This window comes from Musca domestica, unplaced genomic scaffold (assembly GCF_030504385.1).
Source record: "Musca domestica strain aabys unplaced genomic scaffold, Musca_domestica.polishedcontigs.V.1.1 135, whole genome shotgun sequence".
Lineage (NCBI taxonomy): Eukaryota > Metazoa > Arthropoda > Insecta > Diptera > Muscidae > Musca > Musca domestica.
In genome coordinates, this window is record NW_026712181.1 from 1,167,298 (window position 1) to 1,182,556 (window position 15,259).

General features: G+C 33.5%; 1 protein-coding gene across 6 annotated transcripts in view; it reads left to right on the forward strand.

Annotated features, from left to right (window-relative positions):
• The first annotated feature begins 57 nt into the window (after nucleotides 1-57).
• Nucleotides 58-15,259, forward strand: part of LOC101891590 (homeobox protein 5) — a 71,814-nt gene continuing 56,612 nt past the window's right edge. For 3 of the 6 annotated variants that reach the window (XM_059118891.1, XM_059118892.1, XM_059118894.1), the window contains exon 1: nucleotides 7,172-7,844. The gene's annotated coding sequence lies outside the window, so the exon portion shown is untranslated. Of the gene's footprint in view, nucleotides 143-5,351; nucleotides 6,371-7,171; nucleotides 7,845-15,259 lie in introns of those variants that run through there. The other 3 variants (XM_059118895.1, XM_011294649.3, XM_059118893.1) reach the window with 3 other exon arrangements.

A 15,259-nucleotide genomic window follows, 5' to 3' on the forward strand; every position in this document is an offset into this window, starting at 1 on the left:
ACGTTCAGTCACTTAATTACTTTTTTTCATTCTAATTAAGACAAATATTCAAACGTCATTGTTTATCCTCTTCAAAAAAAAAATCTAATTGGTGTCAGTATTTCTGTTCGTAACAATTCGTATGATGTCGTCGTTATTCCATGTGAGTATGGATTATTTTTTTAAAATAAATTTACTCTTGCCTTCTCCTCCAATACATTGAACGAAATTTAAATAGTGAAATGTATTGGAATTGACGACTAGGGTCATTTCACAAATGATTTGGTAAAAAATGAGCATAAAACGCAGTTAAGACAGGGTCAAATTGTTTCGGGACTACCTTTTCTCGATCTACACCATACCGACAGATGTACAGGTGAAATAAAACAATTAAAAAAGCAGTAAAATCGGCCGGGCCAAATTTTAAATAGACTCCACCATTTAGAACGAATTTGAAAATTTTCGAAAAATATAATATTCGCCAAAAATTCTGTTAACATTTTAAAAATACCGAATATAGCCGTTATACTGGGGTCTATACGAAGTGGCCCCCAATATACATAGGCATTGTTTGTCATAAGCCATTACCATATTCAAATTCGAAACTTGAAATAAACGGTGTATAATGTAGCCAAAATCATGAAAATACCGTACATAGGGAGGTACCGTTATATATGAGCTATACGAAGACCTGGAAATGCATAGACAATTTTTTGTCACAGGCTGTAGCTTCCATTACGAACTTCAAAAACGACATCTCAAACAATTTCAGTGTGTATTGTACCTAAAATCGTCAACATACCGAATATAAGGAGGTACTGATATATGGGGCCTATACGAAGACGTGGACTTGCACAGACAATTTTTTGTCTCAGGCAGCAGTATCCATTTCGAACTTCAAATGTCAAATTTGAAACAATTCCGGTAAAAAATATCGCTAAAATCGTCAAAATGCCGAATATCGGGAGGTACCGTTATATGGGGGCTATACGAAGACGTGGACCTGCATAGACAATTTTCTGTCTTAGGCTGTAGTATACATTTTGAACTTCAAACACCAAATTTGAAACAATTCCGGTGAATAATGTAGCTAAAATCTTCAAAATACCGAATATCAGGAGGTACCATTATATGGGGGCTATACGAAAACGTGGACCTACATGGCCCATTTACGAACTTAACCTGCCTACTGGCAAAATAAATAGGTGTGCAAAATTTTAGCCCTCTATCTCAGGTTCGAACGATAGCGTGATTACAACAGACATACATACAGACGGACAGACAGACAGACATACGGACACGGCTAAATCGTCTAAGAATTTTACGCTGATCAAGAATATAAATACCTTGTTGGGTCTGACATGAGCATTTCGAGGAGTTCTAAACGGAATGACAAAATGAATATACCCTCCATAGTATGGTAGAGGGTATAAAAAACTGCAGCAAACGGCATAATTTTTACATTTTGCAAAAAATGTCGGAAATAGCATCAAATTTTAGAATAAGTCTAGATTTGTTCGAATTGGTCACTTTTGGCATGAATTATGGCCTTCAAACGGCCAATGAAACCGTCACACGCTGCCCGAATGTTGCTCTGCGGCCCATTCCCGGCGAAGCGCTTGATCAACACTTTGGTATTTTCTAGTGCCAACCTTACTTTCCAAAATACTCCAGACACAATAGTCCAACGGATTGGTATCCGGAGATTTTGGTGGCCATTGTGCGCTGCAAATGAAGCGAGGAACCTCATTTTGTAACCATTCTTGGGTGACGCGTGCTGAGTCCTGTTGGAATGTCCAAGGTCTGCGGCCAAAATGTTTGCGTGCCCGAGGCTTTTATACAAACTCCAGAATTTTTTCGCAATAATATTCGGTATTTATTCTGATTCCACGGCCGATTAGTACGAGCGGAGAGCGACCATCGGCTGTGATGACGGCCCACACCACCAACATGGCCGGCGCTTGAGTTATAGTGGCCAACCGAGGGTGCACATTTTCAGCTGACCTCTTTGGCAAGTAAAAATGATCATTTTATTTGTTTTCAAACTGCTGGACAACGATTGTTTTTTCATCGGAGAAAACCAAATTCGGCACTTCACCACTTTCAGCCAAGCGAAGCAACTCTTTATCTCATTTGAGTCTATTTTCTTTCTTTTTCGGTGTGAGTTCTTGCTCTTTTTGGAATTTCAACGGCTTTTCCCCGAGCTCATTTTTCAATATTTGCCGAATGGAATATTGCGATATGTTCAGCTCACGAGCCATTTTCCGGCCACTGCAACGCGGGTTTCGCCCAAGTCGCTTTTTTATTTTTCGATCCTTTTCTGCTGATGTTGCTGTTTTCTTCCGCCCACTTACTTGACGTCGGGCTACGCTACCAGTATCACGGTAACGAGCGATGGTACGAGACACAATTTATTCAAAGATTTATTCAAATTTGAATGCTGGAGTGCTCTAACGATAGCCACTTGTGGCTTTCCAGCCAAAATTTAAAGAAATCACACTATCCCGCTTGAATTCCATCACAAATAAGTTTTTTTTTTCTGGAAAATTCTCACCAAAATGTTTTTGTACGCTTGTAAACAATATAATGAGCTGTCACTGGAATAATTTTAACAGCTGTCGGACGAGTGGCTTAGAAATGACAGCAGTCTGAAGTTGGTTGCAGTTTTTTTCATCTCATCCTGTATATACAATATCCTATGCTCAGGAGAAAAATGTCTAGGATTTACAAACTTTTTGACCCAATTAAACCTATAATAATCCCAACATTTAGGACGTAGGGTATAAAAAATTCTTATTTTTTTTTATCAAATTCTTGATGTTATTTTTTTTTTGGATCAATAGTGTTAATTGTAGTTAATTTTTAATTTTTCATATCTCCATAAAAATGTTCCAACGAACTTCCTTTTTGGCGAAGAGCCAAAAGACTTTTGAAATGGGTATTAACCGTAGGTATCGGAAGTACGATTGCTCTCTCCTGAAACCCCTTTTAATTTTTTTGTGAAACCCTACAGGATGTTTTACAAAAGTGCCAACTTAAAACCAAATATCCAGAAACCAAAAACAAAAGCAACTACTGTGCACTCAAACATTCCAATTGCCCGATGACAACAAAAGAGCGACCAACACAGAGGGAGAGAATGAGGGTAGGAATAACAGGCACAAAGAACATCAACAGAAAAATTAAATAAAATTCACATCCCTCATGCCGACGTAGTGTGGTATGCACTCACTACACACAGGGACTTCTCTATACAATTACCACTCTCCTCTCCGTTTGGTTTCGTTTAACGAAGACCACCATCAAATATCAAAAGTTGTTATCGAATGGAATTATACGGGTATTCGACACTCTCTCTCGTTTAGTACAAACAACTACAATTGTTGGTGTTTGTTAGTGCAATGAATACCCGACGAACGCATGAGAGAGAATGGCAACAATAAGAAATACATGTTTAAGCAGACCAATTGACGAAGAAAAAGGGGCGGTAAATGTTATTGTCATTCGGTTGCTCTCTTTGTTTCAGTCGTGTATGAGGAATTGTGAGTTTATGTTAAATTCTTTGTTGCTTTTGGGGGAGGGAGTGCGTATTGTGGTTGATAAAAGCAGTAAGGTGGTGAGTGTAATTTTTGGGTGGAAATTAGGGGGGTGTTTAACACAGTGCCGGTTATTTGCATGTTGCATTAAAGATAACTCTTTTTTAGGTGTATGAAAGATATACATATTTTAAAATCAAGAATTTTTAAAAAAGGGAAGGAGTTTAAAATACATAGAAATTAAAGATGTTAAAATAAAGAAAAATAAAGTTTTTTTTTTTTTAATAACTTGAAATAAAAATTTAGAAAAATATTATAAATTACATTAAAGATAACTCTTTTTTTTAGTTGTGTCAGCAAATATGTTTTATTATAAAGATTTCTAAAACAAGGATTTAAAAAAGGTGGGATTTAAATACCTGGAAATAAAAATGTAGGGATTTTTTAAATAATTTAAAATAAAATATAGAAAAATATTTTAAATTTTTAATTTATGGCAGGGAAGGAAGGTAGAACCTTATTTTATTAGTCGGTGTTGCCGAAACTTGTATTCCCTCAACCCATGTCCGTTCAAAAAAATTAATTTTGACTTGCGTTAGGATTATTCATAATGTTAAATATATTTTGCCTTCTGTTATGATTATTCAAATTCTTGACCCTCTATGGAGTAGGTTCCGAAGAAACGGATCAATATTATTCATTTTGTATCTGCCCTAAATAAATATGATGTAAATATTGCGTGCCAGGTTTGGACTACATTGGTTACTTCCTTTACTTTGTGTGGGAGGTACCAGAAGGAATGACTCGATCTCTACCATCTTTACAACAGATCTTGTGTTGATAAAAATATTGAGATGTACCAAGTCTGGAATGGAATCGGAGCCGTAATATGCACTCTGTAACAACAATATTTGAGAAAATATATCAATATATATATAGAAAATATATCAATCAATACAGCTCAGAAATACATTTGCTAAATTTTATCGAGATCGGTTCAGATTTGGACATAGCTTCGTCCGATTTACCTTTGTGCACCAAACGTCTAATATTTGTCCAAATGGGATGGAATTTGGCACTTACGACCGAATTGAGTCCAGAAGCTAGTATGTCAAATTTGGTGAAGATCGGTTCAGATATAGCTATAGCTTCCATATATATTGTCCATCCGATTTGTTGTATTTGTTACTCACAGCCGTAATATGCACTCCGTAACAACGATATTCAGGGAAATATATCAAATACAGCTCAGAAATATCCCTGCCAAATCTTATCAAGATCGGTTCCGATTTGGATATAGCTCCCATATATATCTTGATCCGATTTCAAATTAATTTTGCACCAAATGGGAAACATAAGTCCGAATTTGAAAGATACAAATGCTTCGGCGTATTTAGTCCTTTGAACTTTAAATTATATTTATATTCATAGAGTGTATGATTGAATTCTCCCATAAAACTTTTAACTGTTATGCGAAGCTCTACTAAATTAGCAAAGTGGTGCAGGGTATCATAAAGTCGGCCCCGCCCGACTTTAAGACTTTCTTTACTGTTTTTTTTTTTTGTTTTTGAAAATGTTGACATTTTGTGGAGGAGGTACCAGAAGGAGTGGACCCATATTGCCCATCTCCAAACTCGATCCCTATATTTGGGATGAACATTTGGGAGACCTTTTACCAAGTGTTCTGAGGCTTTAAGATATTTAGCAATTTCTGGCAGAAATAGATTCTATAGAGATGTATTCTGTAGATAGAAGACTTTTAACTGGTCTTTAATAAATTGAAAAAATTTCAACAGCCTTTCTTATGATTAAAAACCTTTGCCATGTCTTCTATAGTCCTTTCAATTGAAATTTCCTATATTTATGTTGCATTCAGGCGAACACCAAACACTGTATGAAGTGCGTGTGTGTGCGTGAGCACAACACCCAATGCTTGTCTATGTCTCCCCGAATGTGCCTGTTGGTGTTTTCTGTTATTGCACTGTTGTTGGTCTGCCATTTGCCATACGCGTTTGTTTTTGTTTGAGCAATCAAGTCTCTCAGACAGTATTATGCTCTCTCTCTCGCTCGGCAAGTGAATTTTCCTCAACGAAATTGGATTGGTGTTTTAGTCTCCTTGAACGTGTCTGACTGTAAAAATGTTTTGTGAAAATAATGCGGTGTCAAACGTCTTAGTCGCGTGTTTTGTTACTTCGTGAATTTTCATTTCATTTTAAGTTTTCTTTATTAGTTTTTCATTTTTGCACAAGTGTTTTCAATCGCACAATAATTTTCAATAATTGTTTTGGAAAAGAAGCAAGTGTTCTGATATGAAAATACAATAAATAGTGTAATCATCATCCCTTCATAAAACAGAGAGAGGGGTTCGTTCTTTCGTCTGATTAGTGGCCGTGAATGGAAAACGATTTTGCCGTCGTAGTCAATTTTCTTGCTTCTTCGCCATTGTGTTTCGTCGTTCTTATGCGTTTTGTTCGGGGAATACATATATATTGTGAATCAAATAAAACTACGGAGAATATTTAAGAAAAATAAAAAAATGAAAATTATTAAATTGGAAATAAAAGTATAAAATGCGAATGGCGTGTTATTAAAAAAAGAAAATCAGAAAAATTATATGATAACAAAAAAGGAGACAATATTGGCGTGATAATTTTTATAAAAATTTAAAAAAAAAAACATATTTATAAAATGTTAAAAATCCCCCATTTGTTTTAAATGTTGCAACGAAATCTAAACCAGAAGCTCTGCTTTAGATAAAGCCATTTGTTAATGAGAACAGCAAAGAGTCACCACTCAGTATGAGATAGAGAGAGAGATTGAGGTTGAGAGAGTATAATAAAGTGTTATATGATACGGTAAATAAATTATACCAATTAAAACAAAATTACTGTTTTATGAAAGAAAGATCTAAATAACTGTTATAAACGTAATAAATTGATCGATCTTCCAGAATCAAACTCAGCTGTAAAAAGAGAGTTTCAATAACAAATGAGTGGTGTGAGAACCATACTCAGCAAACAAAGAGATCTTAAAGGTGTTAATTGTTATATGAAGTGTTATAAAACCCCAGTGCAAATATTTAAAAAATAAACAAAATTATGGAGAATAATTGGAATAATAAATAAAAAAAAAACGCACAAAATGGTATAAAAAATATGAAATTATTAAAAATTTTGTTGTTGCAAAATCGTCAGGCAAAAATTATATAAAATGAGTAAATGAAGAAATAAAAAAGGAGGAATAATCAAATCTTAAATCGAATGTTATGTGAACAAACCAAAAAAAAAAAATATAATAAAATAAATGGATTAAAAAAATATTAAAAATATATATATATATATATATATATTATTACTGATATATATGCTATAACAAAAATATATATATTATAATTAAAAAATATATAAAAAATATTTTTTAAAATTAAAAAAGAAAAACAACAACAAATTGTATCCAAATGCTTTAACAAAACTCAGCGCTGTATTTTTTACACAAAATAATATTGAAACGGTATATATACACACAATGAGAACTTTTATAATAAATAATCTCAAAATTATATGAAATAACCCTAAAGAATTAAAAAAAAAATAAAACAGTAAAAAAGAATAAAAAATTAAAATTAATAAAAAATATAATATTAAAATTGTAAAAGTGAGTTATTGAAAAGAAATAAAAAATTAACAAAAAATACAACATTGAAAATAAAAGTGAAAGAAAATACAATATTTTGCAAAATAAAATATTGAAAACATAATCTAAAATTTTCAAATTACCTGCAATGGGAAAGTTAACAAGGGTAGAGATCCGAAAAAAATCAATATACTAAATTCTGAAAAATATAAACAAAATTTTCAGATGAAATATTCACAAAAAAAAAAAAAAAAATTCACAAAAATACAAAATCCAACATTTGAATAAAATACCTGTTGTGAAAAAGTTAAAAAATAAAAATAAAATCCAACAAAATCTAAATCAAAACAGAGAAATTATTAACCAAAAAAATCTCGTGAAACTGAATTGAAAATTAGGCAAAAACATACGGAAATGTGAAAAATCTATGAAAATAAAAATAATTACCAGTTAATGAATGCACCAAAATTAAATCACTTGAAAACTGATTTGAGTTTTCTTGGATAATTTACAACATTTGACTTAAAATTGAAATCCAAAGAACATCCTCCAAAAATACAAAACAAAATAATGTTTTAAATAATTTTCCTCAATTACTATCCATTAACTTGGTCTTCCATTGTCCCAAATTCCATAACCAAAATTTTCAAAAAAATTTTGAAGAATTTTTTACATAAAGAAAACAAAAAAAAACTGGTAATTTTTTCATTAAGAAATATCTACATATCTACATATCTACTTACGTTGTCGATAGAATGGTAAAATAGATCAAGGATTTTTAATTTTATAAACTCAAATACAAATAGAAAAAAAAAGATAAAATAAAAATTGTTGATTTTTTTGATGATATGTTAATCACCAGGTCTAATCGGCCGCCTGCAAACAAAAACCCAGCTTCGAGAGGGCTGGTAATATAAGTTTGTTGGTAGCTGAATGCACGGCATCCAATACTTTTTACGAATGCCAAAAAACATAAAAAACTCAAATCGATTCTTATCGTATTTCAAAATCAAAATTTAAGGGCTCCACTATATTTGTATGTTTCTATTAAAAACACCCTTGATCTGTATGCCATATCTACAATATTTCATATGATTTTATGTTTTTATTTAAATAATTTAAATAATAAATAATTAATTTTTTTTTAAATTTTGAGATTTCTTGGGTCTATAAAATAATTAGATCGTACATTTACATATTTGGAAATAATTATTGAAAATATTTTATTTAAAGGATATTTAGTGCTATATATTTGAATGCGGTTTTTTTGAATATATAGTTTTTGTTTTTAGTACATAATAATAATAGATATTTTGCCAGTTTTGGCTTAAAAATACTTGCCTGAAAACTATTTAATATAATTTCTTTTATAGACTTAGATTTTGTAGCATATTTTGATCAAATGCGATCACATGTTCGCGGAGTTTTTTAATGTTTTTTCCCCGGAATTTTTCCAGTAATATTGCCAAATACATAATATTGTAAGGAATATTATAAAAAATATATTAAACAATGAAAAAAGGACCGATCTTTTCCATTCGAATGTAAACTTTCAAAACTATTTTTAACACTAAGACATATGTTGTCTTTTTGGCAAATTATTGGGTCTTTTAAGTAGTCAAAACTCACAATTTGTTCATTTTGACAAACATTTTTAATCCGAACTTCATACATAGTACTAAATTTTAAGACTTTCAAGTTTTTTTTTATATAAATCGAGTTTTTTCCTTTTCGGAAAGAATAATAGGAAAATGTTTACCTTTAACGGATTTAAGCTCTATGCCTTCAAGCAATACCAAATTTTGTAACATTTACTTCGTCAACAGCAACAGTGATCCGAAATTAGTACTAAATGGTACTAATTTGAACAATTAATGTTGACATTTGGAGAACCATATCCAGATACCAACAAGGACCTCAATATCAAATTTCGGGATTGCAGCTCTATACATTCACTCGATACCAATATTAGTACTATTTAATACTTTTCGTATAATTCTAGTAAAGATTTCCAAAACCACCTTCATACCTCAAATCCAGATATAAACAGAAAACTCATTACCAAACCTCCACCAAATCTTAAACACAATTATGTCTCTATTCCTTCAACTAGGAGCGAATTTAGTACCAGTAAGTACTTTTCGTACAATTATAGTACATATTTCCAAACCCGCGCCATATCTCAATTCCAAATAGCAACAGAGGCCTCAGTATACAATTTCAGCACTTAGAAGGTCTACTCCTTTACTTAATCCCAAATTTATTGTAGTATACATTCCCAAAACGATCTCTACATCTCAATTTTAGATACCAACAGCGACCTCAATATCATATTTTAGGACTCCGGAGCTCTCTTCCTTCACCTAATCCCAAATTTAGTACCATTTAGTAAATTTTGTACAAATACAGAACACATTTCCATACCATCGTCAAATTTCAAAGGCAGGTACCGTCAGTAATGTAAATATCAATTTTCAGGATTTTATCTTTCCTCCTCTTACCCAATACCAAATATAGTAAAATTCAGTACTTTTCGTACAATTATAGCACACTTTTTCTAAGCCATTTTCATATGTCACACACATGAACAGCAACCCTCATACCCAATTTGAGCACTATCTGTTGTTCACACAGTACTAGACCACCTCTTTATCACAAAACTACCACCAGCAAATTCCTCCGTCACCGTCTGATTGCAGTCTAGTATCATTTGGGACAGTTCGTACACTTAGTACACATTACTAAATCGTCTTTATATGTCAAACTTACTTTCCAACCTTATTCTCATACCAAAATTTCTAAAGTTTTTAGCTCTATCCGTAGCTCTATCCATAGTAGCATGTTTCAAGTTTTGTGCCATTTAAGAACTTTTCACAACTTTAAAGTTAGAATTTTCAAAAACCCTTTGGTACATTAGCCTACTCCAGCAGGGATTCTCGTTTATCCATATTCAATTTTTAGCACATTTTAGTACTTTTCTTTCTTTTTTAGTACGAATTTCCGAAAACTAGCCACATCACACGCCTACTCACCAAGACTGACCCTTAAACAACATTTGGCAACATTCAAATAAATATTTTGATGTCATCTTCTAAAGTGGCGCTTTGTGGTAGAATTTTGCATAAATTCACATAAAGTATGGCCTTATACTTTTTATCCTAGTCCTTATACGTTTTTTGTATAAAAATGCAAGTCCAGACTAAATTTCAATGGAATATTCTATTGAAAATAATCTGGAATGTCGTGTGCTCTTTTCAATATCTAATCTATTTTAAATTCAATTAGTGGTAATAAATGAATGCGCAACGCTTTACCTTGAAAAGGTCGTTTAAAAAAATGAATGCAACTTCGAAATATTTGAAATGAGATATTGACTGTAGCTGCAGTTCTTTTAAACAATATTAAATTCGTTATCAACTAATTTTTTATCTTTGGACGTCTAAAAATTTATTTCATTGTACACTGACAGAAGAAAACTTGTATTGGAGAGGGTCTTAGTTATACCCTCAGAGAGAGAGAGGGAATATATCTTTTAATACAGCCAAAACGTGCCTCATCGAAATAACCGTAAAAGTATCCAAGTTGGTCCAAATTTCGTACATCGTAATATTATTAACAAATTTTCAAGTTCGGAGATAGGCAATAAAATATAGAAAAATCCACAATTCATTTTCAAATATTTTTGAAATCAAAAACATATTTTTCTCTGTTTATATCTTCTTTTGTAATTTTATTTATAACAATTAGTTAATTAGATAAGAACACACTTTGTGTGAGCTTTATTTTTCTTAGATAAGAGTTGTGCTGTGTGGAGTCAAGTGGAAGTCAGGTAGATACACGACGACATTTATAAGGTGTTTGTCATTTCCGACGTCTCTATAAAAACAAATATGGGCAGAATTTCAATTGAAATGAATAAAACAAAGGTTCTATACCAGTGACCAGAAGGGTGTCTTCTTATGGAGGGAAGCTATAAAATACATTGAAAAAGATCACAGTCTAATAAAAGGACTAAAAGAACGCTTGCCCCTTTAAAAGTAATTTTTATCAACTCTTTTATTTTAGTTTTTTTTATTTTTTTATTATTATTTAAATTATTTTTTAATATTTATTTCTTTATATTTTTTATATATTTTTTATTATTTTTTAATATTTCTTAAACTTTTTATTATTTTCATTTTTTTTTTAATTTTTTATATTTTTTATTTGTTTTTAATTTTTCTTTTTTTAATAACTCATTGATTTTTATACTCCTCATAGTCTCTCTTAGGCTCTCATTTCCGTTCTCTACAATCCATTTTTTTTTCTTGAAATAACAACCCATACAAATTAATTATCCTCCATAGTCCAACACCAGTCGGTAGTGGGTCAAATATGTTTACGTTAATTATTTAGACCTCCAAAGATGAACTGTGTTTATTATTTTTGTTGTTGTTTTTTTTCGGCTAAATGTTTAAATTCCATTTCCAAAAATAAACTGCCTGCTTTACAAATTTATTTCCTGCAATAAAAACCAAAATGTTTATTCTACACTGGAATTTTTGAAAGCTTTTTCGAACGAAAACTTAAATTTCCATCTAGTCTGGATGGTGGGGACCTCTCATGTTCTGGAAACAAAACCACAAAAAAATAAAACAAAACATCGCAGTCCAACTCTTTTTCTGCCTTTGGCTTGGCATCGGTGAGCATAAAATAAACAAAAGCTGGTGATGCTGCTGCTGTTATGGACTCTAGTGGCCCTGTAAAGTTTACACTTTTCCCTCTATCGTTTGACTAATGGACGTTATCAGGTCCCCACTCTTGATGATGGAGATGTTGTGTGTATATTCGTATTCCTTCCTTTTTTTACTACTCTCAGTAGCCCTGGTGTGGCCTTCACTGGATTTGAAAAATGCCCCTCACACACATACCATTTACTCTTAGGTTCATGTCTGTAAAGGCATCTGCCAATGATATGCTGCCGCTGTAATTGGACTTTGATGTTGGACCTTTGAAAATTCGATGCCAGAAAAAATTTGAATAAAAAACAACAGCAAATGAAGAATTGTTTTCTCTATTTACAAACACAACAACAGCAGCAACATTAGCATCAACATATCTGTGAATTTCCGCATTTTTTTCGTTCGTAGTCGGTTTTAAATTGTTCCTATTAGGAGACTGGTAGTTAGGTATTTGTGGTGCAAAACGATTGCCAGCGTCCGGTCTTTTTTGATTTTTTATTTGAATAACCCAAGCGAACTTTTTAATCAATTTGGGTTTTATAGAAAAGCTGTTGCAGGTCTTCTAGCCCTAGAAGAGCTATAACAGGTCTTCTAGCCATAGAAGAGCTCGTACAGGTCTTCTGGCCATACAAGAGCTATTACAGGTAACCATATCAGTTAGATGCTTCTAGCCATAGAAGAGCTGTAACAGGTCTTCTAGCCATAGAAGAGCTGTAACAGGGCTTCTAGCCATAGAAGAGCTGTAACAGGTCTTCTAGCCGTAGAAGTGCTGTAACAGATCTTCTAGCCATAGAAGAGCTGTAACAGGTCTTCTAGCCATAGAAGAGCTGTAACAGGTCTTCTAGCCATAGAAGAGCTGTATCAGGTCTTCTAGCCATAGAAGAGCTGTAACAGGTCTTCTAGCCGTAGAAGAGCTGTTGCAGGTCTTCTAGCCATGGAAGAGCTGTTACAGGTCTTCTATCCTTAGAGGAGCTTTTACAGGTCTTCTATCCCTAGAAGAGCTGTTACAGGTCTTCTATCCCTAGAAGAGCTGTTACAGGTCTTCTATCCCTAGAAGAGCTGTTACAGGTCTTCTATCCCTAGAAGAGCTGTTACAGGTTTTCTATCCATAGATGAGCTGCAACAGGTCTTCTAGCCATAGAAGAGCTGTAGCAGGTCTTCTAGTCATAGAAGAGCTGTAGCAGGTCTTCTAGCCATAGAAGAGCTGTAGCAGGTCTTCTAGCCATAGAAGAGCTGTAGCAGGTCTTCTAGCCATAGAAGAGCTGTAGCAGGTCTTCTAGCCATAGAAGAGCTGTAGCAGGTCTTCTAGCCATAGAAGAGCTGTAGCAGGTCTTCTAGCCATAGAAGAGCTGTAGCAGGTCTTCTAGCCATAGAAGAGCTGTAACTGGTCTTCTAGCCATAGAAGAGCTGTTACAGGTCTTCTAGCCATAGAAGAGCTGTTACAGGTCTTCTATCCTTAGAAGAGCTTTTACAGGTCTTCTATCCCTAGAATAGCTGTTACAGGCCTTCTAGTCATAGAAGTGCTGTAACAGGTCTTCTAGCCATAGATGAGCTGTAACAGGTCTTCTAGCCATAGATGAGCTGTAACAGGTCTTCTAGCCATAGATGAGCTGTAACAGGTCTTCTAGCCATAGAAGAGCTGTTACAGGTATTCTAGCCATAGAAGAGCTTCTACAGGTCTTTTATCTCTAGAAGAGCTGTTACAGGTCTTATATTCCCAGAAGAGCTGTAACAGGTCTTCTATCCCTAGAAGAACTGTTGCAGGTCTTCTAGCCATAGAAGAACTCCTAGGCATAGATGAGTTGTTACAGAAAATTTATACAAATGTCTAATTTCTAACATTTGCCAATTCAATTCTTGAGTGTATCTGCGTGTGTTCGCTCATCTCCTTTTTCTGAATTGAATTTTCTTTTTCTCTTGGTGCATCTTAAACGATTTGCCTTTCAGTGTAAACAAATTGTATTTTAAATGTGTTCAACACATTTGGCCACTTCTTCAGTCGCCTCTCCTCTCCCTCCTCCTTTTTCAATTTTATGTTGCAGTTTGGCCAGGCGTTTGATTCCCATTTTGAATTGCAATTTGCCACGAAAACTTGGCACAAATGGTACTTTCTTCGACATATGCAGCATCTTCTAAGACATCAGCCCAAGTATTATTGTCTGTCTGTCGGTTGGTTGGTTTAAGTGTCAGTATGATGTTGAAGAATTTTTTATTATTTTCTGCAATTTTGTAGTTTTTCCAATGACCGAGCCGAAGGAACCAACCAACCACATTGCAAAACAACCTCCTAAGTGATAGTGTTCTTCATGTACTCCATTTTCGGGGGGCCTTTTTTGGGTAGAGTTTTCGTTCTTCTTCATTTCCCTTGAAAATGTGTGTAATGGTTGGCAATGGCGAAGATGGTGGTTGCTGCTGTAGCTGTTACATAAAACTGCAACAGCCGCCTAATGTAGGCCAACAAGTACATTCACCTCATACCCACTCCTACTACCACTACCACTTCCACCACTCATCCCTCTTGCTGGGGATTATAGATCTCTCCTACACCCCCTCTTTGTATTTTTCGTATTTTATTGTGGTTTTACTCTCCGGAAAGTTGCTGGCTGAGAAAAAAGTCAACAAACAACTCAGTTTGCCATCATAATCTGTTGGTTTTTATTGTTGCAATATTGACAGGAAAAACCAACAACAACACGAACAAAAATTGCATTGCATTTTTATCCTCCTTGGCAAAAAGTAGAATAGAAGGGGGAGGGCAGCAGAAATCAACAGGAGAAGAACTATTCTCAAAAGTTTAATGGAATATCCGTTGTGTGGTTGTAGTTTTTTTTTTTTTTGTATTAAGATGTGTTGCGGATAGTAAGAAAATTGAATTTGATAAAAAAATACTGTTCGGTTAAGGATAATACAATCAATTATCCTTATCCGCATGGAAAGCAATAACATAAATGTGGAATATAGAACATGACTACAGGACGAAAGGCACTAAATATGAGAGGAAATAATATTATAAATTTATAATTTTGGAAAAATAGGCCAAAAAATGGCCAATGCAATAAAGGATAAAAATGTGGTCAAGGTCTTCAAAGTATCTTAAGTAGGAAGAAAATTGTATTTTGGATTCAAAACTCAAAATCTGACCCAAAATTTATATTTTGCAAAGCCCATAATTACAGTTTAAAAAATCGGCATTTCAGCCATAAACTTATGTGAGGGTCTTCTATGAAAAAGATGCCAAAACATAGTTATTTGTCAGCATATGTTTTGTATGGATGCTATTTTCCGCCTTCCGCAAATGAAAATGCCCTTTGAATGGTAAATTGTGGGTGAACCCCTGCATAATATCTAAATTTCTATTACTAATTTCACATTGACAGTTTTTTTTTTTCT